Source organism: Stegostoma tigrinum, chromosome 30 (assembly GCF_030684315.1).
Source record: "Stegostoma tigrinum isolate sSteTig4 chromosome 30, sSteTig4.hap1, whole genome shotgun sequence".
Taxonomy (NCBI): domain Eukaryota; kingdom Metazoa; phylum Chordata; class Chondrichthyes; order Orectolobiformes; family Stegostomatidae; genus Stegostoma; species Stegostoma tigrinum.
The window spans coordinates 7,288,837-7,314,596 of record NC_081383.1 but is presented as its reverse complement, the minus strand read 5'-3'; the positions used below and the strand labels follow the sequence as shown (position 1 = coordinate 7,314,596).

At 41.7% G+C, this 25,760-nt stretch overlaps 1 protein-coding gene across 4 annotated transcripts in view; it reads left to right on the top strand.

Annotated features, from left to right (window-relative positions):
• Positions 1 to 15,449: 15,449 nt before the first annotated feature.
• Positions 15,450 to 25,760, top strand: part of LOC125466031 (semaphorin-4E-like) — a 73,648-nt gene continuing 63,337 nt past the window's right edge. For 2 of the 4 annotated variants that reach the window (XM_059638517.1, XM_048560127.2), the window contains exons 1-3: positions 15,450 to 15,547; positions 15,665 to 15,946; positions 25,545 to 25,640. The gene's annotated coding sequence lies outside the window, so the exon portion shown is untranslated. The remainder of the gene's footprint in view (positions 15,548 to 15,664; positions 15,947 to 25,544; positions 25,641 to 25,760) is intronic. The other 2 variants (XM_048560128.1, XM_048560126.1) reach the window with 1 other exon arrangement.

Genomic DNA, 25,760 nt, shown 5'->3' with positions numbered 1-25,760 from the left:
TGACAAAAAAGGGTTCGAGGGCAAAAGAATTGTGACAGTAAGTCACTCAACACTTTATTTTTATGATTATCATCATCAAAAGCCTTCTCAAAGACTAGTATCTATTTCAACCAAGGCTTTTTAATAGATTTTCGATTTCCATTTTTGAGTTGGAACGTCGGTGGGTGATTCTTTAATTAAGTACTTACAGACATAAATCACTTGTCAAACAATAGAGGGCTCACTGCTTGTCAGGGAATCAGCCACAAGATTTAATCAACCCAAAAGAGAGTGGACTGTTGATATTAACATTGATATTGACAGTTTTTATTTTATAAGCACCTCAATCGCCCTTTCAGTGATTGGACCAGACAATGAAAAGGGTCTGCCTCCCAACCTCCTGTAACCAGGGATGTACATTGGACCTTGCTGTGAAAAACTGACTGCCACATTTCTTAGAATCGCTCCAGTGTGGAAACAGGCCCTTTGGCCTAACAAATCCACACTAACCCTCAGCATCCCGCCCAGGCACATTCCCGAATAACCGACCTAATATACACATCCCTGAACACTGTGGGCAATTTAGCATGGCCAATCCACCTAGCTTGCTGACCTTTGGACTGTGGGAGGAAACTGGAGCACCAGGAGAAAACCCATGCAGACACAGGTGAATGTGCAAACTCCACACAGACAGTCACCCGGTGGAATCAAACCCAGGCCCCTGGCGCTGTGAGCCACCAATCCGCCTCAAAACTGCTCTATTTCTTAGGTTAAAACAGCAGCTCTGTTGAGAAGTTACTTCACTGGGAAATCTATAGGCGCATAATGATATTGGAACATAATGCAACACAGAAAAGTTTCATTAAAGAACCTTTAGCTCTATCCATTTTTCTAGTTAAAAATAAGTCTCTTGCAGTTGGTGACATTGTTAAAATAAAATATGCTTCAGCATTCTTTTCTTCTTTAAAGTCATTTCCTCATGAGTGTGCAATAATACCAACTTTTAATATAGACTATATCCTCTGACAAATTGAGGAATGGGCTACACAGTCTTGCTTTAAGGACACTTTTCATTTTGAAGTTAGGATTGTTAATCATGCTTCATTAAATCGAGTATCAAAGTAATTGCTGTTCTGGCAGTTCAAAAAAAGTACAATCCCTCTGAAGATTTCTCTCACTGTTAAAATAGACCTTCTGAAAGATACAGAGTGCTAAGAACATTGAAATAGTTTTCAGATGCTAGAAGCCACACCAAAATCAGGAAATGCTGGAAATAGTCATAGTGCACTAACAAACCAGTCCCCACTAAAACATGGAAAATGGAAGGGTTGTGAAGCAGATGGGAAGAGTCGAGCAGTGGGCATGGTGGTGGTGCGGCTCTTCCGGCTCCCCAGAATCCCAAGAGTTATTGAATTTATTCTGAAAATTTAAAATTGGGCAAGGAACAACTTGCATCGTAATGGGAGTTACAATTGCTTTAAATTAACAAAGGGGGTAATTAGTAAATTAATTATGTACAGAGTCCCTGGGTGATGTAACATTGACAGTGAGTAACTCTTCAGTGTAGTTTTGATCAGGACACTGAAGATAACTCCTCTACTCTTTTTCACAATATTGCCATCAAATCATGTACATCCATCAGAGAAGGTGGGTGGAACATTGATTTAACATCTCATCAGTAAGATAGCACCTTCAACAGTACAGCACTACTATCTTCTGTACTGCATTGGAGAGTCATCCTTAATATTTGTACTCAAATTCTGGAGTGGGACTTGAGCCCCCAATCTTCTAAGGCATAATAAACATGCTACCAAATGAATAACAGCTTACTAATCATACAGTAATAACTTGGGATCATTATTTGTGCATTGCTCACAATCTCAGTAATGACTGGAACAATGAAAATTTATTTCTTGATTAATCCTGATCAAATGAAAGATCTTTTATTCTGGTGGACAGGTTGTCTTTGTGCTCAATTCAAAATTGAGGGAGTAGCAATATCCATTTTAATTGGAGCAACCATAGCTTTACATCAAAAAAACTGACTATTATTTTTTATAATAGCAAATTTTCATGCAATAGAAAATAGCACTGTTGTTTATATCTAAGCAGAAGTTCTAAATTGTAAAATGTACCCTCAATATAGAACCTTACAAGGCAAAATTTCTTTTATCCCTTTGTAATGCTGTCACTTTTTAAATATAGTACAAAACTTAATCTATTCATGATTTTCATCTTTGCAGTGTTCTATGGCAGTCTCTGTGACAACGCCTCAAACAATGAGAGATAACTTGCCAGCTAATCACGGACGCATAGAATCACAAAATTATTAACAGTGCAAAAAGAAGCCGTTTGCCCCACTGTATCTATTCAGTTTCTCCAAATGAGCATCTCACCTGAAGCTATTCTCCTGCCTTCTCCACATAACCCTGAACTTTGTTCCTTCCTTTAATCTGAAAATCAGGTGTCAACCTGGTGAAGCTACCAAATTGGACTACTTGCCTGACAAATAGCATATCAGTGAGTGATATACAGAGCTAAGCAATTCCAACCTCTGCAGCTGGTCATAAACTGTGTTGGGCAATTAAGCAACTCACTGGAAGAGGAGGTTCCACAAATCTCTCTGTCTTCAAGAAATCAGTGCAAAAGATAAGGCTGAAGCATTGGCAGCAATCTTCAGCCAGAAGAAGTGGATGATCCATCTCAGTCTCCTTCAGCTGTCCCACTGATACCAGGCTGCAGCAAATTTGATTCACTCAATGTGGCATCAAGAAAAGGTTGTTGGGAATTGGATCTGCAAAGGCTATAAATCCTGACAACATTCTGGCAATACTACTGAAGAATTGTGCTCCAGAGCTTGCCATTCCCCTCACCAAACTCTTCTGGTACAGTTACAAAACTGGCATCTATCTGGCAATGTGGAAAGTTTTCCGCGTATGCCCTGTACACTAGCAGAACAAATCCAACCTGACCAATTACAACCCCGTCAGTCTCCTCTCGATCACCAGTAAAGTTATGGAAGGTGCCATTACCAGTGTTACCAAGCAGCATCTGCTCAGCAATAAGCTGTTCAGTGATGCCCAGTTAGGCTCCACCAAGGCCACTCAACTCCTGACCTCATTACAGCCTTGGTTCAAGCCACTCATGATCCTGACTTGGAAACATATCACTTCTCCTTCTCTGTCACTCGGTTAAAATCCTGGAATTCCCTTCTTAATGGTATTGTGGGTCAACCTAAAGCACATTGACTGCTGTGTTTAAGAAGGCAGTTCACTATCACCTTCTCAAGGGCAACTGGGATGGGCAAAAATTCCTGGTGAGCCAGCAATGCCACATCCCTTGAATGGCCCCTTAAGCCTGCTCTATTGTTCAAGCACGTCATGGCTGATCTGCTTCAGGTCTCTACTCCTCTTTTGTGCCAGCTTAGCATAACCTTCAGCTCCGTCTCACTCTAAAAGTCTATCTAGCTCCTCCTTAAAGACTTTCATTGATCTAGCCTCAAAAATGTTGGGGGATAGAGAATTCCAGGCATTTACAGGCTTCTGAGGGAAGAAATTATTTTGTATTTCAGTTTTAGATGAGTGTAAACAGGTCCCTGAGTTTACAACTCCGCCACTAGTGAAAACATCTTCTCAACATTTAAGGGGACTGTCAAGCCCCCTTAAAATCATTTGTGTTTCAATCAGATCACTCCCCATTCTTCTAAACTCAATCCCTTCATGATTTTGAATACTTCAATCAGATCTCTTGTCAGCTGTCTCTTCTCCAAGGCAGACAATGCCAGATTCTCTAATCTACTACTCTCCTCAATGCCTCCACATCCTAAATAGAGTATAGCATTCAGAAATGGACAGACTACTCCAACTGAGGCTGAACTAGCATCTTAAATAAATTCAACTTAATTTTCCTCCTTTGTATTTTATGTCCATATTAATAAGACCTAGGATACTGTATGCTTCATTAACTGCTCTCACAACCTGTTGCACCATATTTAAAAACCTGTGCATTTGCACACATGTCCCTCTGTTCCTGTACACCTTTTAGAGTTGTACCCTCCACGTTTCTACAAAAATTTATCATTTCATTCTTCTCTGCATTGAACTTCACCTGCCACTTATTTGCCCATGTGACCTAATTGTCTTTGTTTTTTTGAAGTTCTACAGCATTCTCCTCACACTTACAATGTTTCCAAGGGTTGCATCAACTGCAAATTTGTAAATTGTCCCCTGTACACCAAGATTTAGCACATTAATATGCATGAGAAAGAAAGTGTCCCAAAACCAGTCCCTGTGGAACTCCACTACAAATTTCTCCTGCCCAAAATCATCCATAACTGTTACTCTTTGATATAGAATCGTAGAGGTCTGCGGCACGTGAGTCTGCCCTGGTCAAATATGGTTGCCTATCTATTCTAATCCAATTTCCTAGCACTAGGCCTATAGCTTTGTATGCATTGGCACTGCAAGTACACATGTAAAGACCTAAATATTCTCAGAATTTCTACCTCTACTACATGTACATGCAATGTGTTCTAGATGCCCACTACCCTTTGTGTGAACAAAAATTTCCTCATCCCTTCTAAACTTCCTGCCCTTTATCTTAAATCTATGTTCCTGGTCATTGATCCCCAGGGGAAAGGTTCCTACCTGTCTATGCCCCTGGTAATTTTATACATCTTAATCATGTCTCCTGACAGTATGCTCTGCATCAAGAAAAACAACCCCAGTCTATCCAACTTATCTTCATAATTAAACTGTCCAGCCTACGTAATACGCTAATAAATCTCTTCTCTCTCTCTTCAGTGCAATCAATGCCTCCTATAATGCCGATGCCAGAATTGCACACAGTTTCTAACTGTGGCCTAACCTATATTATATACAGTTTCTGCATAACCTCTCTTAAACACTATGCCTCAGCTAATAAAAGCAAGTATTCCATATGTCTTCTTAACCCTTTATCTACCTGTCCCGCTACCCTAAAGGACCGCAGACATGAACACTAAGACTCCCCCCAGTCCTCGGTGCTTCCTATTGTTTATTATGTAATCCCTTCCCTTTATTGTCTTGCCTAAATGCATCACCTCACACGTATATGAATTGAGTTCCACTTGTCATTACTCAGCCAATCTGACCAGCCCATCTATATCCTTCTGTAATCCAAGGGTATCGTCCTCACTATTTACCATCCCACCAATTTTTGTATTATCTGCGAACTTACTGATGAACCATCCCTACATTCAAGCTAAACAACAAAAGGCCCAAAACTGAACCCTGTAGACACTGGCTTCTAGTCACAAAAATGCCTCTCAATCATTATCCAATGCTTCCACCTCTGAGCCAATTCTGGAACCAATGAGCCAAATTTTCTTGGATCCCATGTTCTCTTTTCCACCAGTCTCCCTTGCAGGACTTTATCAAAAGCCTTGCTGAAATTCAAGTAGACTATGTCAAATGCATTGCCATCATCTACATGCCTGGGCACTTCTTTGAGAAATTTATTCAAATTGGTCAGACATGACCTCCCCTTAACAAAATCATGCTGCGGTTAGACTGACTGGATTGTAATTTCTTGGTTTATCCCTTGCTTCCTTCTTGAATAACAGTACAGCATTGGCTGTCTCCCAGTCTGTGGCACCTCTCCTGTGGCTACAGAAGAATGGAAAATTAGTGCTGGCACCCTTGTTATTTTTTTCCTTGCATCAATCAACAATCTGGAATACATTTCACCTGGCCCTGTGGATTTATCTACTTTTAAGCTTGACAGGCTATTCAGAACCTCCTTGTTAAAGAAATTAGCATTTACACAGAGATCACCATTCCTCATTTCTCACTCAATACCCACATCATTCCTCTCACTGGTGAACACCAACACGATGTATAAATTTAGAATTTCTCGTGAGGTTAATTAATTTTGAACTTATGTCCTCTTGATCCACAAAAAAATTACTTAATTACAAAATCCTTAATAAGCCCTACTTTTATCCTTAGTGTATTTGTAAAAAACATGGGTTTTCCTGTATTTTATTCTTTTATGCCTCTTTCTGCTCCCTAATTTCCTTTTTAAGTTTCCTCCTGTACATTGTGTTCTTGTTGCATGTTTCTGCTGTTTTGAACCCTTGGTATCAGCTAAAAGCCTCCCAATTTATTTTTATCCAATCTTGTATATCACTTGATGTTGGGGGTTCATTGAATATGTTGATCCCATCGTTTATCATTATTGAAACATATTGGCCCTTCTTGAATACATTCTACTGCTTTGATACAGATTTACTCAGAAGTATCTCCTCCCAGTCCATCCTAAATTGGCCTTCCTACAGTTTGGAATTTTGTTTTCTGTTCCGCTGCAAATTTCATGCTGTTATTGTCCCATCTATTCCATAAGCTATAATTTTTCTCACAAATCTGTTGTTTGGCACTTAATTGAATTTTTTTGGAAATCTATGTACACCATATCAGCAGCATTACCATCATCAATGCTCTGTTACCTCTTCTAAGAACTGCCAGCAAGTTTGATAATCATGATTTTTTCTTAGAAAATCCATGCTAACTTTCCATAATTAATTGGCATTTGTCCACGCGACTAAGTTTGTCCTGAATTGTTGCTTATAGGTATTTCTCAATGACTAAAGTTTTACTGCTCGGTCTGTAGTTGCTCAGCTTATCCGTGCACTCTTTTTGAATAAGGCCATAACATTTGCAATTCGCCAGTCTTCTGGCACCATCTGGAGTCTAATGAAGACTGAAAAGTTACTGCCACCTTTTGTGGTATCTTTGAATGCATTTCATCCAGTCCTAATGCCTTGTTAACTTTAAATACAAACAGCCTATTCAATACCTCCTCTTTATCAAATTTAAACCCTTTGAGTGAGTGAATTCATTCCTTTTTTACCACTGCCTGGGTAGCATTTTCCTCCTTTTCAGAAACAGATGCACAATATTGAGTTAATTCTTTAGCCATGCCCTTGGCCTTCATGTGGATCCCCTTTTTGATCCTTAATCAGCTCAACTCCTCACTTTACCCCATTTTTACTACTTATAAGCTAATACTTTATCTTAACTGCCAATCTTTCTTTGTATACCCTCTTTGCTTCTGTTATTTGCTTTTTCACATCCCCTGAACCTTTTACATTCATTATGGTTTTCAATTTCATTTTCTACATGCCGTCTGTCATAAGCACACTTTTTCTTCTTTATCAAAGTTTCTACGACTTTTATCACACAGGGAACTCTGGATATGTTTCTTCTATCTTTCTGTTTTGAAAGAATAGACCTGACTGTGAACAATTTCTTCTTAGAAGGTAGCCCATTGTTTATTCTGCCAAGTTTTGAGTCCAGTTTATTGAACACAGATTTATTCTTATATCTTGAAGTTGGCCTTCCCATTAACTACTTGTACTTTAGATTATTCATTCTTTTTCTGTGGTCACTCTAAACCTCATGATACAGTGATCACTATCCCCAAAATGTTCTGCTATGAACATGTGATCTATTTGGTCCATCGCATTTCCAAGAGTCATGTCGAGCAGTGCTTCCTTTCTTGTTGAACTGGAAACATGTGGCTGTGAAAATTCTCTTGAAAGCATTCTAAAAATTCTTGCACCTCTCTCCCTTTATCATTACACCTACCACAGTCTGTATTTGGATAATGAAAGTCCCCAATATAATTACAGCATAGTTTTTGCAATTTCCTTATAAATTTGTTTATCTACATTCTTCCTACTGGTTGGTGGCCTGTTAAATAATATTGAGCAATGTGATCACATCTTTTTTATTCTCTAGCTGTAGCCAAATTTGATTCTATATTTGACTCCTCTGGGACAGCACTACAATGCTCTCCTTAATCAATTCTGCCACTTTTCTCCCATTTAACTTATTCCTATATTTCCTGAACATCTTGTACTTTGGAATATTTATCACCCAGTCCCTACCATTTCTTGATCTTGGTGTCTGTTATAGCCATTATATTGTGTTTCTACTTGTCAATCTGTGCTTACAATTTACCAATATTACCACAATCTTTGCAATTGCATACATTTAGAGTCATAGAGTCATGCAGCATGGAAACAGACCCTTTGGTCCAACTTGTCCATGCAACCATGGTTTCCAAAATAAACTAGTCCCATTTGCCTGTGTTTGGCCCATATCCCTCTAAACGTTCCCTATTCATGTACCTGTCCAAATGCTTTTTAAATGTTGTAACTATACCTACACCTACCACTTCCTCTAGCAGCTTGTTCCACATACAAAACAAGCTCTGAGTGAAAAAGTTGCTCGTCAAGTCCCTCTTAAATCTTTCACCTCTCACCTTAAAATTATGCACTCTAGTTTTGAACTCCCCAACCCTACGGAAAATGCCTTTGGCTATTCACCTTATCTCTACTCTACTTTGACCTCAACAAATACCTCACTTTTCTTGATTCTAATGCTATCTATCTCTCCTAGTATTTTGTGCATCTTGCAATTCCTCTTTGATATAATCTCCTGTTTCCTTCACAAATGTTAAGTTAGTTTAATGCCTCCCATTAGCACAAGCAAAATGCCCTGAAAGGAATTCAGTTCAAGCTCTGTTCTAATGCAAACCATTCAGCCTGTTACAGGTTCCATCTTTCCAAAAGCTATTTCCAATGAACCACAAATCTAAAGCCTACCCTCCTGCACTAACATTCCAGCCACACATTATTTGTCATTGCCTCCTATTTGTATACTTACTATGTGTGTCATAGGTAGTAATCCAAAGATTACTACTTTTGAGGCCTTGCTTGCTAAATTTCTAGCTAAGACTCCAAGTTTTAAACATAGAACCACATCCCTTTTTCAACTTGTGTCATTGGTTTCAATTCAGACCATTACTGCTGGTTATTCACCCTTCCATTTCCAGTTGCTCTGCAGCATTGACTCCAGCACCACGGAAGTAACACATCATCCTGGCTTCACATATGCAGCCACATCTATCTGTTCTGCAAGTGGTCAAATCACTTGTCAGTATGGATTTTCACAACTTTCTTATCTGCCTTGCGCAGCTAAGTCATCTGTGTTGCCATGGATCTGGCTATAGAAAAGACATACACGTATAAACATGCTATTAGAGTACCTCTTAGCCTCATGGATACAGTGTATAGACACCGGTTGTTGTTCAAGATCTTAACTTAGCATTTAGGCTGCTGCAACTGATAATAGTTTCCACACAAATTGCTATTCAGGGCATAGAAAATGTCCTGGAGTTCCCACAAAGTACAGGATATGCATTCACAAGATTGATGCCATCTTGCCATTCCTTTATTTATTAGTTAACCTTGCAACCGCTAAAAAATGTACCTATTCCAATAAACCTTATAATGATTAATGGAACCCTACTGATACTAATAAATCTGACTAATGTTTAACACTTATCTAGTTAAGTTGTGCTTGTTGTAGTAAATTTTACTTAAAGCACCTGTTTCCTCTGTACACTGAATTCCCACATGAGCCAAATTCACACCTATTTGTCTCAGCCATGGTCTTCTGACCGCAGGCCTTTCATCAATGCTCATTTCTCAAGCAGTATAAACTGTTGCTTCCTTTGAAATTTGTCATTCTTGCATCTGTCTTGATGAATACAAGATGAAAAGCTTCTACATGATGTCTCTTTCTCTCAGTAATTCTCACATATACTGTAGGTTCTACTTTGTTCAGATTAGAGAAGATTCTAATAATTTATAACTATATCATCACTATGGTAACCCAGCTATTTTAGGCCATGTTAATATTTCTGATTGGATGCAGTGGAGCAAAGATGAGGACACAAGGTGCTGAAAGAATCAATTCATTATGTGCCATGGTGGCAGGTCATCAATAACATCACCTCTATGTCCCCTTGCCCTGGCTTACCTGATACTCACATTCATGTATTTGTTAATGGTAGACTCTAAAGCTCTCTTAGCTGCCCTCAATGTTGAAACCTACATAAATATAAGCTCATCCAAAACTCTTCTGCCTAGGTCCTGATGCAACCTAGTACCATTCACCCTTTACCCCAACTTATCCTGGTTCCTGTGCTGACACAACATCAATTTTAAAGTTCTTATTCCTGTTTTCATATCCACCCAAATCTTCACGCACTCCTTATCTCTGTACTCTTCTCCATTCTTCACCTTGATACTATAAGTGCCCTCCTTTGGGTCTTTTGGATCCAGAGTATTTCAAGATGGTTTGCATGATAATAGAAATTTGGATTTGAGTCTCTGATGCTTGATAATCTGCTACTTAAGTCATTAGGTCAACAATACTGTAGATGATTGATCAGTTCACCTACATCACAAATGCATCTGGAGGAGCAAACTTGGTTCCAAATACCCACTGCAACCTGATGTTCTAATGGGTAGGATGGGCCACATCTGCAGTGAGTTCTGGTAATTATTGCTGACAACTAGATAAGCAAACTAAGTAAAAATGAAGGAAATCAAATAGCTGCTGACACTGAAAGTGTGAAACAAAACAAAAATCAGGTTTAGCTAGAAACATGCAGCACATTAGGCTGCATTTGCAGAAAGGAATTAACATTTTACATGAGAATACTTTGACAAGAACTTTGATCTTAAATATGAAGAGCGCATTAACCTATTTCTTTCAAAGATGAAAATCTGATGCTAGACGTTTGGAGCCCATGCCTAAACTTAAGGTTACCTGTTTAGTCTAATTGCTTCAATTCTTAACTGAAAAACAGATTAGTCTACTTACAATTGCCCAAATGAGATCTACTAGTTCAACAGAGACTGGAAATCAAAAATCTCAATCAACTGCATCTTACACATGAATCATTATGTCTTTGTTTTCCTTTAAGAAAAGTGAATGCTTACATACAGTCGGTGAAGTTAATTGTCCAAATGTACCATTTTATCATACAATATATGCAAAAGATTACACTGGCATACAAAAGGTTATGCATGATGAAGTTGAGATTGATTTGATAAACTTGGAGTTCTACTTCATCAGGGATATCAAGGTTGTTTCTTTATTTACAGTGTCAAGTTATGGAGCATTTGTCTGTGGGTCATCGGTCTGTGGCAAGTGGTCTGGGTGTATATGGAAGGGTGTTTGTGTCATTTGGACTACCAGGAAAGAGCTCCAGATTGTCTGCTTCCTCTGGAATTCCCGGCAGAGTCCATACATTATTCACTGTAGTTCATATTGAACCCACAATCGTCACATCCTCAGTTGTGCTGAAAGCAATGTGATTTTCTATAGTGAAACTGCCTATTTTCTTATGGTTGGCACAAACAATTATGGTAAGTCTCACCACAACTCAGAAGCTCAGTATCCAGTAAATATTAACCATGATTCTGCAGAGAATACAAAGCATGTCATGCTCCCTGTGGCTTCCCTAAGTGCTCTGAGAATAGTTAAACACAAGTAGACATCACCATAATGAGTGCAGTCCTGTCTTTTTGATGTAGTTCCTCCAGCAATTGCTGTCTCAGGAAATGTGGCAACTGTGGGCTGTGGTTAGCATGTTGCATTATACTGACTTGGCACTGTGCTGCCAGCATTGGTTCAGAGAACATACTTCCATTTGCTATTGTTTAAATGACATTACTATTGGTCTGTACACATGTTTTAACTTTAATGGGGAGAAGTTTTGAAGTGAATCAAAGCTTTTAAAAAGTTGAAAATTCACTGCATTTATTTTGTCTTTAAACCCAAGCAGGGTCTCTACTGAAAAAAAATTAAAGTACAAGTTCTAAAAACTTCTTATTTTCCTGTTGAGTCTTTTTTACTCTTTTCTTGGCTTTGTTCTATCAGTTTTTTTTTATTGTAAGGTGTTGCTTAGTGTAAATGCCTTAATTGGCTTACTTTAATATTCCTATTTCTGTATTTGTATTTTTTCAAGGTTGACAACAAAATAGGGAATTGAGTAAATGTGGAACATTGTAATAAGTTAAATTTCTACTGCCAGAAACAAATCTTGTAAAATTCTATTGAAGTTTGTATAGCTATTTTATTTTCATATTTACTACATCAGTAATCTTTCCAAAATGTTTTTGGTTCGAAAGACAGAGTTATAAAAGACACCAAGACTTGGATAATAAAATGTGAGGCTGGATGAACACAGCAGGCCAAGCAGCATCTCAGGAGCACAAAAGCTGACGTTTCGGGCCTGGACCCTTCATCAGAGAGGGGGATGGGGGGAGGGAACTGGAATAAATAGGGAGAGAGGGGGAGGCGGACCGAAGATGGAGAGTAAAGAAGATAGGTGGAGAGGGTGTAGGTGGGGAGGTAGGGAGGGGATAGGTCAGTCCAGGGAAGACGGACAGGTCAAGGAGGTGGGATGAGGTTAGTAGGTAGCTGGGGGTGCGGCTTGGGGTGGGAGGAAGGGATGGGTGAGAGGAAGAACCGGTTAGGGAGGCAGAGACAGGTTGGACTGGTTTTGGGATGCAGTGGGTGGGGGGGAAGAGCTGGGCTGGTTGTGTGGTGCAGTGGGGGGAGGGGATGAACTGGGCTGGTTTAGGGATGCAGTGGGGGAAGGGGAGATTTTGAAACTGGTGAAGTCCACATTGATACCATATGGCTGCAGGGTTCCCAGGCGGAATATGAGTTGCTGTTCCTGCAACCTTCGGGTGGCATCATTGTGGCAGTGCAGGAGGCCCATGATGGACATGTCATCAAGAGAATGGGAGGGGGAGTGGAAATGGTTTGCGACTGGGAGGTGCAGTTGTTTGTTGCGAACTGAGCGGAGGTGTTCTGCAAAGCGGTCCCCAAGCCTCCGCTTGGTTTCCCCAATGTAGAGAAAGCCGCACCGGGTACAGTGGATGCAGTATATCACATTGGCAGATGTGCAGGTGAACCTCTGCTTAATGTGGAATGTCATCTTGGGGCCTGGGATGGGGGTGAGGGAGGAGGTGTGGGGACAAGTGTAGCATTTCCTGCGGTTGCAGGGGAAGGTGCCGGGTGTGGTGGGGTTGGAGGGCAGTGTGGAGCGAACAAGGGAGTCACGGAGAGAGTGGTCTCTCCGGAAAGCAGACAGGGGTGGGGATGGAAAAATGTCTTGGGTGGTGGGGTCGGATTGTAAATGGCGGAAGTGTCGGAGGATAATGCGTTGTATCCGGAGGTTACACACCACCCTACCAACCTTCGGATACAACGCATTATCCTCCGACACTTCCGCCATTTACAATCCGACCCCACCACCCAAGACATTTTTCCATCCCCACCCCTGTCTGCTTTCCGGAGAGACCACTCTCTCCGTGACTCCCTTGTTCGCTCCACACTGCCCTCCAACCCCACCACACCCGGCACCTTCCCCTGCAACCGCAGGAAATGCTACACTTGTCCCCACACCTCCTCCCTCACCCCCATCCCAGGCCCCAAGATGACATTCCACATTAAGCAGAGGTTCACCTGCACATCTGCCAATGTGATATACTGCATCCACTGTACCCGGTGCGGCTTTCTCTACATTGGGGAAACCAAGCGGAGGCTTGGGGACCGCTTTGCAGAACACCTCCGCTCAGTTCGCAACAAACAACTGCACCTCCCAGTCGCAAACCATTTCCACTCCCCCTCCCATTCTCTTGATGACATGTCCATCATGGGCCTCCTGCACTGCCACAATGATGCCACCCGAAGGTTGCAGGAACAGCAACTCATATTCCGCCTGGGAACCCTGCAGCCATATGGTATCAATGTGGACTTCACCAGTTTCAAAATCTCCCCTTCCCCCACTGCATCCCTAAACCAGCCCAGTTCATCCCCTCCCCCCACTGCACCACACAACCAGCCCAGCTCTTCCCCCCCACCCACTGCATCCCAAAACCAGTCCAACCTGTCTCTGCCTCCCTAACCGGTTCTTCCTCTCACCCATCCCTTCCTCCCACCCCAAGCCGCACCCCCAGCTACCTACTAACCTCATCCCACCTCCTTGACCTGTCCGTCTTCCCTGGACTGACCTATCCCCTCCCTACCTCCCCACCTACACCCTCTCCACCTATCTTCTTTACTCTCCATCTTCGGTCCGCCTCCCCCTCTCTCCCTATTTATTCCAGTTCCCTCCCCCCATCCCCCTCTCTGATGAAGGGTCCAGGCCCGAAACGTCAGCTTTTGTGCTCCTGAGATGCTGCTTGGCCTGCTGTGTTCATCCAGCCTCACATTTTATTATCTTGGAATCTCCAGCATCTGCAGTTCCCATTATCTCCAAGACTTGGATACTTGTGTTTCTCACTTCAGCAAATCATGCTCCTTTGTAGATTAGTTCTTTTGTCCTTTGCAGCTTTTGTACAGGGGATACCATTCTGTGATTCTATTCTCAAGTTGATCTAGTATCTACTGTATAGCTTTGCATTAATCTGCTAAGAGATCAAAGTTGAGGAACTTTTTATAGAAGGCCATAACAAACATACCTCCATTTTATCTGATGTCTCCCTACAGGAGCACTGATTCACTTTATTTCAGAACAACCCTGGATCCCAATTCCATTTTAAGTGGTCAGCCTGCCTCTTTGGTAGCGTTCTTGCAATGAGTCACATGTTTGTGGATTTAGATTATCTCTCCAGTAGCTTGCGTACATAATCTTGGCTGGCACTGCAATGCAACAGTGATGGAGTACTCAACCACATGAAAAAATGATTTTTAAAAAATCTAATTGCTCTTTATCGGATATGAAATTTTAAAAAAAGCTGTTGCTGGGGAAATGCAAGCAGGATGGCAGCATCTGTGAAGGCAGAAACAGAATTAATGTTTCAAGTCCAATGTGACTCCTCTACAGAACAGCTCTTCTTGCTATGTGCAAATTGTTGCTGTTTCCGTCCATTATTACAATTTCAAAGGTATTAATTGATCATAAATTGTTACAGCATGTCTTCATGTTATAAAAGATTCTGGTTAGTGCTTAAAATACTCAACAAGTTAAGCAAGGTCTGTAGAAAGGGACGAAGTATTAACATTTCAAGCCAACCACTTTTTGATCATGATGCCTAAAACAGTAACTATTTCTCTTTCTACAAATACTGCCTGAACTTTTGAGCATCTTCAACTTTTCCTATTTTGATTTTATTTAAGATTTTCAGCATTAGCATTACTTTGTTTCATCCTCTGTCATTTGGTGATTCAGTGTTGTCTATGAAGGTTTCTTTCCCTCTTCCTGTATATGATGAATCCTCACCCCATTGCACGAGCTATCTGGACCAATGGTTATCATCAAGTCGGTTTGCTGTAACTATCCTCCTTTTAGGATGGGATCTACAAGGCCTGCTCAGATGAGTGATATCGAGAAAAACCATTTAATGGCATAACAAGAAGAGGTTTTTGTCTGAAACAAGACATAATTTTTGGCACCACAACAATCAGATGCAAGCTATATGGAGTGATTAATATTGTTACATAGATGATGAGGTAACCATAGATGGTAGGTCCACCTCCTTCCCTACAGCTGTTCTCCAGCCCAACGTCACACTTAATGCATCCCTCAGCGTTCAGAACCTTTCCAGTACTTCCCCTTGAAATAGTTGCCAAACACTCGGAACCTCAACTTGTTTTGCTCTTTCCGTGGATGCTGCTGAAATATTCTCTGCTTACATCTTAGCTATCCAGGATCCAAGGTATTTTGCTTCATTGCTTGCTCAAATAAATTGATTTTTTTGGAAGGTGCATACTATTAATTTCGATCCTGACCTTTCGGGGGTCCGTCGCTTTTATCTCTCTCTCTCTCTCTCCAGCTGATGGCGCATGAAGTCCATTCCTAAAGCGACCAAGAACTTCCAACAGTTTTGAATTGTGGGAATCTTACCGAACTTTTAGTAGAGCTCGTAAGTTAGTTACGAAGGGTTGCTCTTGGTAGTAAGCAAGCCCAACTACCGGGTAAAACCCTTGAATTAAAACTTCCTTTAAGACAAAAAAAAGTCCAAATGGGTGAAAAACTGAGATGGAGAACGCAGCAGCCTCAAGTAAACACGATGGTCTTCTTCACTATAAGTTAACCTGATTTTTACCTGTTTCAGGTGAGTTGAATGGCAGACATTTAAAGACATATATCAAACGAGTTTATTTTTTTCTCTCTCTCTCACAAGGTTGGTAACTGGGATTGCAGATACACGAATAAAGTTTGTGGGAGAGTTGGGTCATTGCCGAGATACCTGTTGGTCGATTCCCTTGTTCCGGCCGTTGCGCGGGGAGTGGGCTCGCGCTCGGCGGTTGCTGCCCGCGGGTTTCGCGGGAATTCCATCGAGGGAGGGGAAGGCCGTTGTTCGTGCCCGGTGTGTTTTGATTTTTCATTCGACGATGCCGCCGCGGATTGTCGGTTTTCGAGGGCGTGGACGGTGTTTCTGACAGAAATGTGACTCTGCTTTATCGGCTGGTTGGCGTAAGTGACCGTGGAACGAGGCTTAAAGGTCCCCTGTGGGTGCGGTTGGCAACTTCTGTCTTTTTTTGGGGGTAGCGCGAGGGACATCTGTGCCACAAGCTGAAAAAGAGATGGTAGCTCTCCTGTTATCTGGTCCCAATGTTATTTGGGTTGAAGTTGGGAGTGATGGATAAGATTTTGGGAAGATGTGACCATCTCCAATCTGTATTCAAGAGGCTGAGGTGGACCAGATCGAGCCTATGATGTTGGGGCTTGCTAGAGCTTTTGAATACCAGCACCGGAGTGGGTTCTTGCTGACTGTAGAGGACGCTTGTCACCTCGGCTTTGATTGTCCCTTGAATATGTTTTCATCAGTGTGCATGTGTATAGTTTTCAGTTTAAAAACACCCAACGTCCCATTGTTTTCCCTGCTTTATAGCGCCAGCAAAATTAGATTTTATCATGATCACCCTCAAGTTCCACTGTCTTTCATCTATCCCTAACTCTAATCTGCTGCCTCACAACCCTTTGTGATATGTGTTCCTCCAGTTCTGGTCTTTTATGCATTCCCAGTTTTAATTATTCCACAATTGCTGGCTTTGCATTTGGTTAGCAAGGCCCCAAGTTCTGGGATTACATCCCCAAACCCCTCTGTCTCTTTTCCTCAATTTCCTCTTTTAAGACACAAAGTAGAACCTATCTCTTTGACTAAGGTTTTGGTGATCTGATTGATCCTATATGGCTTTGTATCATGCCTTGTGTTTCAATGCTGCAGCTAAGCACCTTGGAATATTTCATTGAGTTAAAAGTACTCAATAAATTATTGTTAAATATGCAATATGAATGTAAGTTTGATGTCTGCTAACAGGCTAGGGAGACAGTATCTGTCTGGCAAAGTTAGTGACTGAGCTGCAGCATGACAATGCGTCTGATGATTTTGGCAGTGAAGTGTGTACTAGTTCATAATTTACAATGAACTGTGGCAGAGGCAATGGTGATGTAGCAATCTATTATAAAAAGGATTTAGTTAAGGGTAATAATGGCCTTAAGAATTTTTATTTATGTGCTAAACCATCATACAACCAGTGGGTCAGACACCACAAGTAACCGCTTCCTCAAAAATAGGGGAGTCCAGAACATCAACACAAAATACCAGGCTTCTGTCAGAAGTGCCAAATGGATGATCTGACTTGGAACATCTTGACTAGGGGCTCCGCCAGTCTCATCCTAGGATCTCCAATATTACAGATATACTTTTCAAACAATTTAATTCACTCCATATGATATCAGGAGACAGCTGAAGGCACTGGACGCTGAAAAAGTTATTGATCCTGACGCCATTCTCGCAATATCCTGAAGATGTGCTCCAAAACTGGTGAAGCCCCTAGTCGAGATGTTCCAATAAAGCTGAAACATTGGCATCAACCCAGAAGTAGGGAATGTTACCCAGGTATGTCTTGTATGTAAAAAACAGAACCAACCTGATCATTTGACTTACCAGTTGACTGTTGATCATCACCAAAGTGATGGAAAGCATTGTTGACAGTGCTATCAAGTGGTACTTAGCTGCTCACCGGTCACTTTGGATTATCCTGGGTGCAGTTGGCTTTTGAACTCATTATAGTCTTGGTTCAAACATAGACAGAAGAGCTGAACTCCAGAGATGAAGCACGGGTGAACTCCCCCCTTGGCATCAAGCTAGTTTTTGACCATGTGTAATATTAAGCAGCCCTGTCAATGTGTACGTTAATAGGAATTGGGAAAGAACTTACTAATGGTTGGGCCATAGCTAGCACAAAGAAAATTAGTTGTAGTTTTGCAGGTCAGTCACCACAGTTCCGGAACATCATTATTCCTCAGTTTGTGTCCAAAGCCAAAACATCTTCAGTTGCTTCATCAATGAACTTCCTTCCATTAGAAGGGAATTGTGTAATTGTCAGACAACATGTTCATCACCATTTGTGACAGCTTGTACTCAAGCAGTATTATGCGTTCTTCCAGCAAAACTTTATATAAGATTGGGCTGATAAGTGGCAAATAACATTTGGCAGGAAATTGACTGCCTCCTCTTGACATTCAATGGGATTGCCATAATTGAATCACCCAGTACCAACATCCTGTTGATTGTGGCTAGAATTGTTGGTGGGGTTATTTGTATTGGCCTTTTCTTTGGCTATATTACTAGTGTGTGGAATTTCTAAACCTTGTTGGAGGGGAATTTGCTGTGCTGTGATCAGGCCACACTGAAGTTTTGCCAGTTCTACTGGAAATGTAACTGTAAAGTGTCTTCTCTCCCCCTAAATGGGCTGTATTTATGATTGGCATACCAGGGAGTAGAGCTGGATGAATACAGCAGGCCAAGCAGCATCAGAGGAGCAGGAAAGCTGATGCTTTGGGCCTAGACCCAGGTTCACACTGCAAAGCCACTTCTAAGGATTCCTACCTTGAAGTTACCCTCCTCCTTCCGGAAAGACCTCAGTGGATATCTCCCACTGCAACTCTCTCATAATCTGTTCAGCCCTGAAACTGCTCGACCATGTCCTGAAGCAAACCAGGTACTACAGCCACATTACCTTTCTTAGTATCTGCCTATGGAACCGGACCAACCCCAATGGACTGCAGTCCACATTTAGGCCTTCCAGTTTGGCCCCAACTGTGACAACCGCTACATTCAGAACATTGAGATCCTTCAAAAACGTTTCTCCATCTGCAGTTCCTACTATCTCTGTATTTATGATTGATTTGGCTTGTAAAATAGAATGCTAAAATTGTACTGTCAACAAAGTGAATAAAATCAGATGATCAAAACATTTTAATAAAGTTAGAACAGTGGTCTAATTGGAGCTCCATTTCTGACAGCATAGTGGATCTAGCTACAGCACATGGGACTGCCATGATTCAAGAAGGTAGCTAACCACCATCTTATCAAGGGGCACCTACGGATGGGAAATAAATGCTGGCCCAGCTAGTGATGCCCATATCCCACGAATGGGCAAAAAATTATGCTCATCATTTTCTGTTCCTATCCATTTTCTTTACTGAATTGGTATAATACAATGTGCATATTACACTGAACTGCATGCTTTTGCTGGTGAAATTAGCGGGGCAGAGTTATATACACATTTATGTTTTTAAAAATTGTATCCACAAACCTTTTACTGACACTTTGCTCACTTATAAAATCTGTGCCAATATTAATGATGAAAACTGCCTACATTAATTCTTCACTTAAGGTTGTAGTTGAAGTTGAAAAGTGTAACAACTTTAAATGAATCAGATTTTCTCATTACAACCCATGTAAAAATTGTAGTTATGTCCTATGGGATCTTTTGCATTGAAAAATAATTGAAACTTTTATACCTTGTACATGGAAATGCTGTGCATTCATATGTTTGTAAATGACATAACTTAAATCAAAATAAACTCAACGTGTAAAAGCAATATGATAATTCATGCAATTTAATATTCCACAGTTGAAGTCAGACTCCCACAGGCTGCGACTCACGCATTTAACCTGGATTCCCTTTGTGTATCACCACAGAACTTGCACATTACACAGTCCTGGAGTTTGCAAAGGTCATTAAAATCAATGAGTTACTCCGGAAGTGTAATCACTGTTGTAATGCTGGGCTTTGGCTTATGTCCGTGCATGTGCTAGTCTTCAGTGTTCGATGATAAATGATTCACTTTGGCTATTAACTCTGATACCAATTTAATAGCAGAATGCACATCTCTGACTTGTAGCTTAATAATATTCTTTTGGCAAAGTCCCAGTGGATGAAGGTCCAGTGCGAAGTTGTTCAAAATGTATTTGTACAGACCAGTTAATCCTTGGTTCAATTGCTGGATCTGGACTAAGCCTGTTGTAATAGCTGAACAGCAATTGCACAGTACAATAAAGGCAATTTGATAGTAGTGAATGCAGCCTATTATTTGCATTGCTTTGAGTTTGAGGATTTTTCTCACCTGTATTTCATTTCTGAAGGTGCTCACTCGGTGGGGTACAGATCTGCAGATGCAGTAACCTTTCAGTATTTCATTCAAGTGTGCTTCCCTATTTCAGATGCACTGTGTAGAAAGTGAGCCATAATCAGATGGTAATATTATCAGGACAAAGTCAAGGTGCAATGGTGCATTTTGTGGTGGAGGCTTTAGGTATGCCTTGCTGTCTCCCTCTCTGACTCTCTACTCTTCTCTCTTTCACCCACCATACCTTTCTTTGGAAAAGCTCAACTAAGTCAGTGCTATTTGTAGATTAAAAATAAGGCCTTCCTATCCTGCATGCCTCAGTACCACGCCAGATGGTTGTTGTAAAAATACAGTAGAAATTTTAGCTGTCTGATCAACTCTGCCAATGACTTAACAGTCTTAATGAAATGAAATTTCGTTTTCTGCTATTTCGTAGTAACATAGCCACTGGAGTAAGCCATTAAGCCCTTTAGCCTGTTTCTTCATTTAGTGAGATCATGGCTGACCATTAGACTAACTCCATTAACCTCCCTTTGGCCCGTAACCCTTAATACCTATGCTTTAACTTTAAATCTGAAATAGATTTTTTTTAACAACTGATCCAGCATCCATTGCCATTTGTTGAAGAGAATTCCAAACATCTATTACTCTTTGCTTCCTAACATTGCCCCTGAATGATCTGGCCCTAATTCTCAGACTATTCCCCCAAGTTCTAGAATCCTCAGCCAGTGGAAATAGTGTAGCTATCCTGTCTTTTCACCATAACTTTTTCACTTCACCGCTTATTTCTTCTAGCTTCAGTAACTTTGAAAGAGTAGATCAGTGCAATGTGACATTCATCTTTTGTATCGGACGACTTTCTTTCCTTCAGTGGTTCTCCACTTGGGGATTGCTTTGGCAATTTTTATTGCTGCCTCTACCCTTCCATTTGACTAGGGATAGTGATTAGATAGACTGTGAGATACATTTTATCTTTACTGAGCTTAGCAACACGAAAGGCTTTTTTCATTGCTAAGCCATTATAAGATTAATCCCGTTGACGACAGTTCTGTATCCTCTGGGATAACAAATTTCAGGTAAGCATCCTAGCCAATGCAGAGACTGTGCCTTAGTGCTCATTCATCATCTTCGCTGCTAAAATTTCAGTGTTGAGAAAGTTGGGCAATGAAATGCACAACAGTATAGAATGTAATCATACCTTAGTCTATGAATTGATACTATATCAATTCTATTTTCTCTTCTACCAGTTGTCATCTTGTCCTTGCTGGGGTGTAAACTTCTTCCTGAGTTGTTATTAGTGGAATTCTGTAGATTGGGAATTATGTTGTGGCACCTTACGTTTTATTTTTTTTTATCGAAGAACTTTTGATAAATTAACTATGTGACCAGAGTATGTATTGGCTTCTACCCCCACTGCAGTACAGTAGCTGGCCAAGTAGTAGTCAAACATAGAAGTTCATTCAGGTTTTAGAGTAGATTTGTAGCTTGGGTTGTGGATGTTGTGGTTGCTTGGCTGGCCGAGTTCGTTTGTGGTTCCACAGAAGTTTCATTACCCTGCTGGGTAACATCATCAGTGCAGCCTTCGATGAAGCGTTGTGTTTTCCCGACTGTTATTTAAACTCTGGTGTCCGTTGAGCTGGCTTACCTTACTTCCAGTCTTCTTTTGCGGTGGAGTGTATATATAGGGTCTAGCAATGTGTTTGTTGATGGCCTTCTTAGTGGAGAACCAGGCCTCTAGAAATTCCTGTGCTTGTCTCTGCTTGGCCTGTCCCAGGGTCCTGTTGTTGTGCTAATCAAACTGGTGGTTTCTTTATCCATGTGCATGGACATGAGTGAGTATTGGTTGTGTCTTTTTGTTGCTAGTTGATGTTTGTGTACACTTGTGGCTATTTTCTTTCCTGTCTGTCCAATGTAATGTCTATTGCAGTCTTTGCAGGGGATCTTGTATATGATGTTGGTCCTGTCCATAGTGGGTAAATGGTCTTTGGTTTGGGTGAGCAGTTTGCGTAGGGTTGATGTGGGTTTGTGTGCTACCCTAATGCCAAGAACATATCTGAACTGACCACAAAACTCCTATGACATTGGGCATTAGAAAACATACAACATCAGGTTATAATCCAATAGGTTTATTTGAAAAAGCAAGCCTTCAGAGTTTTACTCCTTCTTCAGGTGTTTGTGAGAGAGGTAGTATCAGACACAGAATTTAAAAGTAAAAGATCAAAGGCTCACGCCATTGATGAGGATGTTCTAAACAAACCTAAGATGCAGCTAAATTTTCAATCAGCTAGAAGGTTTTAATTGATTAATATGTATATGTAAATCCCCGAATTCCTTTCAAGTCCCTGTCCTGTGAGAACTAAAGGTTTTATCAGCGTGAAGAGATGACATTTTAAGTCAGGCAATGCATGTTAGGTATGAGGTCTCATTTTGAATCTGTTTGTGTTTTGTCTTTACTGACCTTAGCACCACAAAAGCCTTTTTTTCATGGTAAGTCATTATAAAATTAATTGCCCTGACTGCGGTACTCTATCTTCTGTCATGAGCTTATTTTCATAATTTGAAAGTTGAACTTTTACTTTGTAAATTAAGTTCAAATGCCTCATATTTCACAAATCCTGTTCGCCTAATTTGATGCGCTATTCTGAGATGTTTTGAAGAATAATGGAATAAAGAACTTGGTCAACATTTATTTATAAACTAAATTTGTGATATTGGGAAAGAATTAGATTTGAGATAAGATTACAGCTGCAGATGATTTCAGCACTTGAACAAGAAAGAGAAGGAATTCGACTTTAAATTGGCCTGGGTAATCAGTCAGTAATTCTGCTTAGAGATAGTAGGAACTGCCGATGCTGGAGAATCTGAGATAACACGGTGTGAAACTGGATAAACACAGCAGGCCGAGCAGCATCAGAGGAGCAGGAAAAAGTTTGATGTTTCGGGTCGGGACCCTTCTTTAGAAATGGGGGGAGGGGAAGGGGATTCTGAAATAAATAGGGAGACGGGGGGAGGTGGATAGAAGATGGATAAAGGAGAAGATAGGGTGAGAGGAGACAGACAGGTCAAAGAGGCAGGGTTAGAGCCAGTGAAGGAGAATGTAGGTGGGGTGTTAGGGAGGGGATAGGTCGGTCCAGTGAGGACAGACAAGTCAAGGAGGCGGGATGAGGTTAGTGGATAGGGGATGGGGCTGGGGCTTGAGGTGGGAGGAATGGTTAGGGAGGTGGGGACTAGCTGGGCTGATTTTGGGATGTGGTCGGGGGAGGGGAGATTTTGAAGCTTGTGAAGTCTACATTGATACCCTTGGGCTGCAGGGTCCCCAAGCGAAAAATGAGATGCTATCCCTGCAGATTTTGGATGGCGTCATCATGGCAATGGAGGAGGCCCAGGATGGACATGTTGTCTGAGGAGTAGGGGGGGTGGGAGTTGAAATGGTTCGCAACCGGGAGGTGTAGTTGTTTGTTGCGAACTGAGCGTAGGTGTTCTGTAAAGCGATCCTCAAGCCTCCACTTGGTTTCCCCGATGTAGAGGAGGCCACAATGGGAAACAGTGGATACAGCATATCACATTAACAGATGTGCAGGTGAACATCCCCCTTGTCCTCACATACCACCCCACCAACCTCCAAATCCAATGCAAACTGTCACCCACCTTCCCAATTCCTTCGCCTCTGCCGTATCTGCTGCCGAGATGAGGCATTCCACTCCAGAACATCACAGATGCCCTCTTTTTTTTCAAGAACCACAACTTTCCCTCCACAGCGATCGAAAAATTCCCTCGACCGTGTCTCCCGCATTTCCCGCAAATCATCCCTCACACCCCCATCCGCAATAATAACCAAAACAGAATCCCTCTCATCCTCACGTACCACCCCATCAACCTCCAAACCCAATGCATCATTCTCCAACATTTCTGCCATCTGCAATCTGACCCCACTACCAAAGACATTTTTCCTTCCCCACCCTTATGTGCTTTCCGGAGGGGACACTCTCTCCGTGACTTCCTTGTCCGCTCCACACTGCCCTTCAGCCCCACCACCCCTGGCACTTTTCCCTGCAACTGAAGCAAGTGCTATGCCTGCACCTATACCTCTCCCCCTCACCCCTATCCCAAGCCGTAAGAAGACTTTCCACATTAAACAGTTGTTCACCTGCCCATCTGTTAATGTGATATTCTGAATCCACTGTTCCTGTTGTAGCCTCCTCTAGCGGAGGCATGGGGACTGCTCTGCGGAACACCTACATTCAGTTCGCACAAACAACTACACCTCCCAGTCGTGAAACACTTCACCTCCACCCCCGCCCCATCCCCACTCCTCGGACAACGTGTCCATCCTGGGCCTCCTGCATTGTCACGATGATACCACCCAAAAGATGCAGAGGCAGCATCTCATTTTTCGCTTGGGAACCCTGCAGCTCAAGGGTATCAATGTGGACTTCACAAGCTTCAAAATCTCCCCTCCCCCAACCACATCCCAGAATCAGCCCAGCTAGTCCCTGCCTCCCTAACCATTCCTCCCACCTCAAGCCCCATCCCCATCTCCCACCCACTAACCTCATCCCACCTCCTTGACCTGTCTGTCCTCCCTGGACCAACCTATCCCCTCCCGAACTCCCCACTTACATTCACCTTCATTGGCTCTAACCCTGCCTCTTTGACCTGTCTGTCTCCTCTCCCCCTGTTTTCTCCTTTATCAATCTTCTATCAGCCTCCCCCTGTCTCCCTATTTACTTCAGAATCCCCTTTCCCTTCCCCATTTCTGAAGAAGGGCCTTGACCCAAAATGTCAAACTTTCCTGCTCGTCTGATGCTGCTAGCCTGCTGTGTTCATCCAGCTTCACACTGTGTAATCTCAGTAATTCTGCTTAGTTTGTGTCAGCATTTTGGAACTTCCATTTTTATTTATGAATGTGATGATAACAAGAAAACCTGTTTTTGTAATATTGATTGGGGGGGAGAGGTATCGATCTGAATACTGGGAATGCCTGCTGCTCTTCTAAGTAGAGCTGTAGGATATTTTTTGAGTTGCATCCACAGGTAAGTGTTGCATTATGTTTCACATATCATTCACAAGACAGCATTTTTAACAGTTCATTGCACCCTCCATTGGAGTATTAGCCTGAAATTTTGTGGTTGGAGTGAGACTTGAACATGGAACTTTGTGATTTACTGGTGAGAACGCTACCAACTTGGCTGTAGCTGGTGCATTTCTGCCATTTCTAGCAAATTAACATTGGCACCAATATCAAGCTTGGCACATTTCATAACTTTCCTTTCTGTGTCAAATCTTAGGAGTTCAAGTTCACTACGCACATCCAATAACCCATGTGAATTAAACAGACTGCTTTGATCTGGCCAAATATCCTTCCTAGAACAATAATAGCAAAGGTAAACCACCTGGTCGTTCACTTGTTGTAGTGTGATCTTAGTCTGTGCATGACTTGATTGCCATGTTGCATGCTGAATGGTGAATGAACCTCAAAGCGACCCTTCATTGGTAAAGTGCTT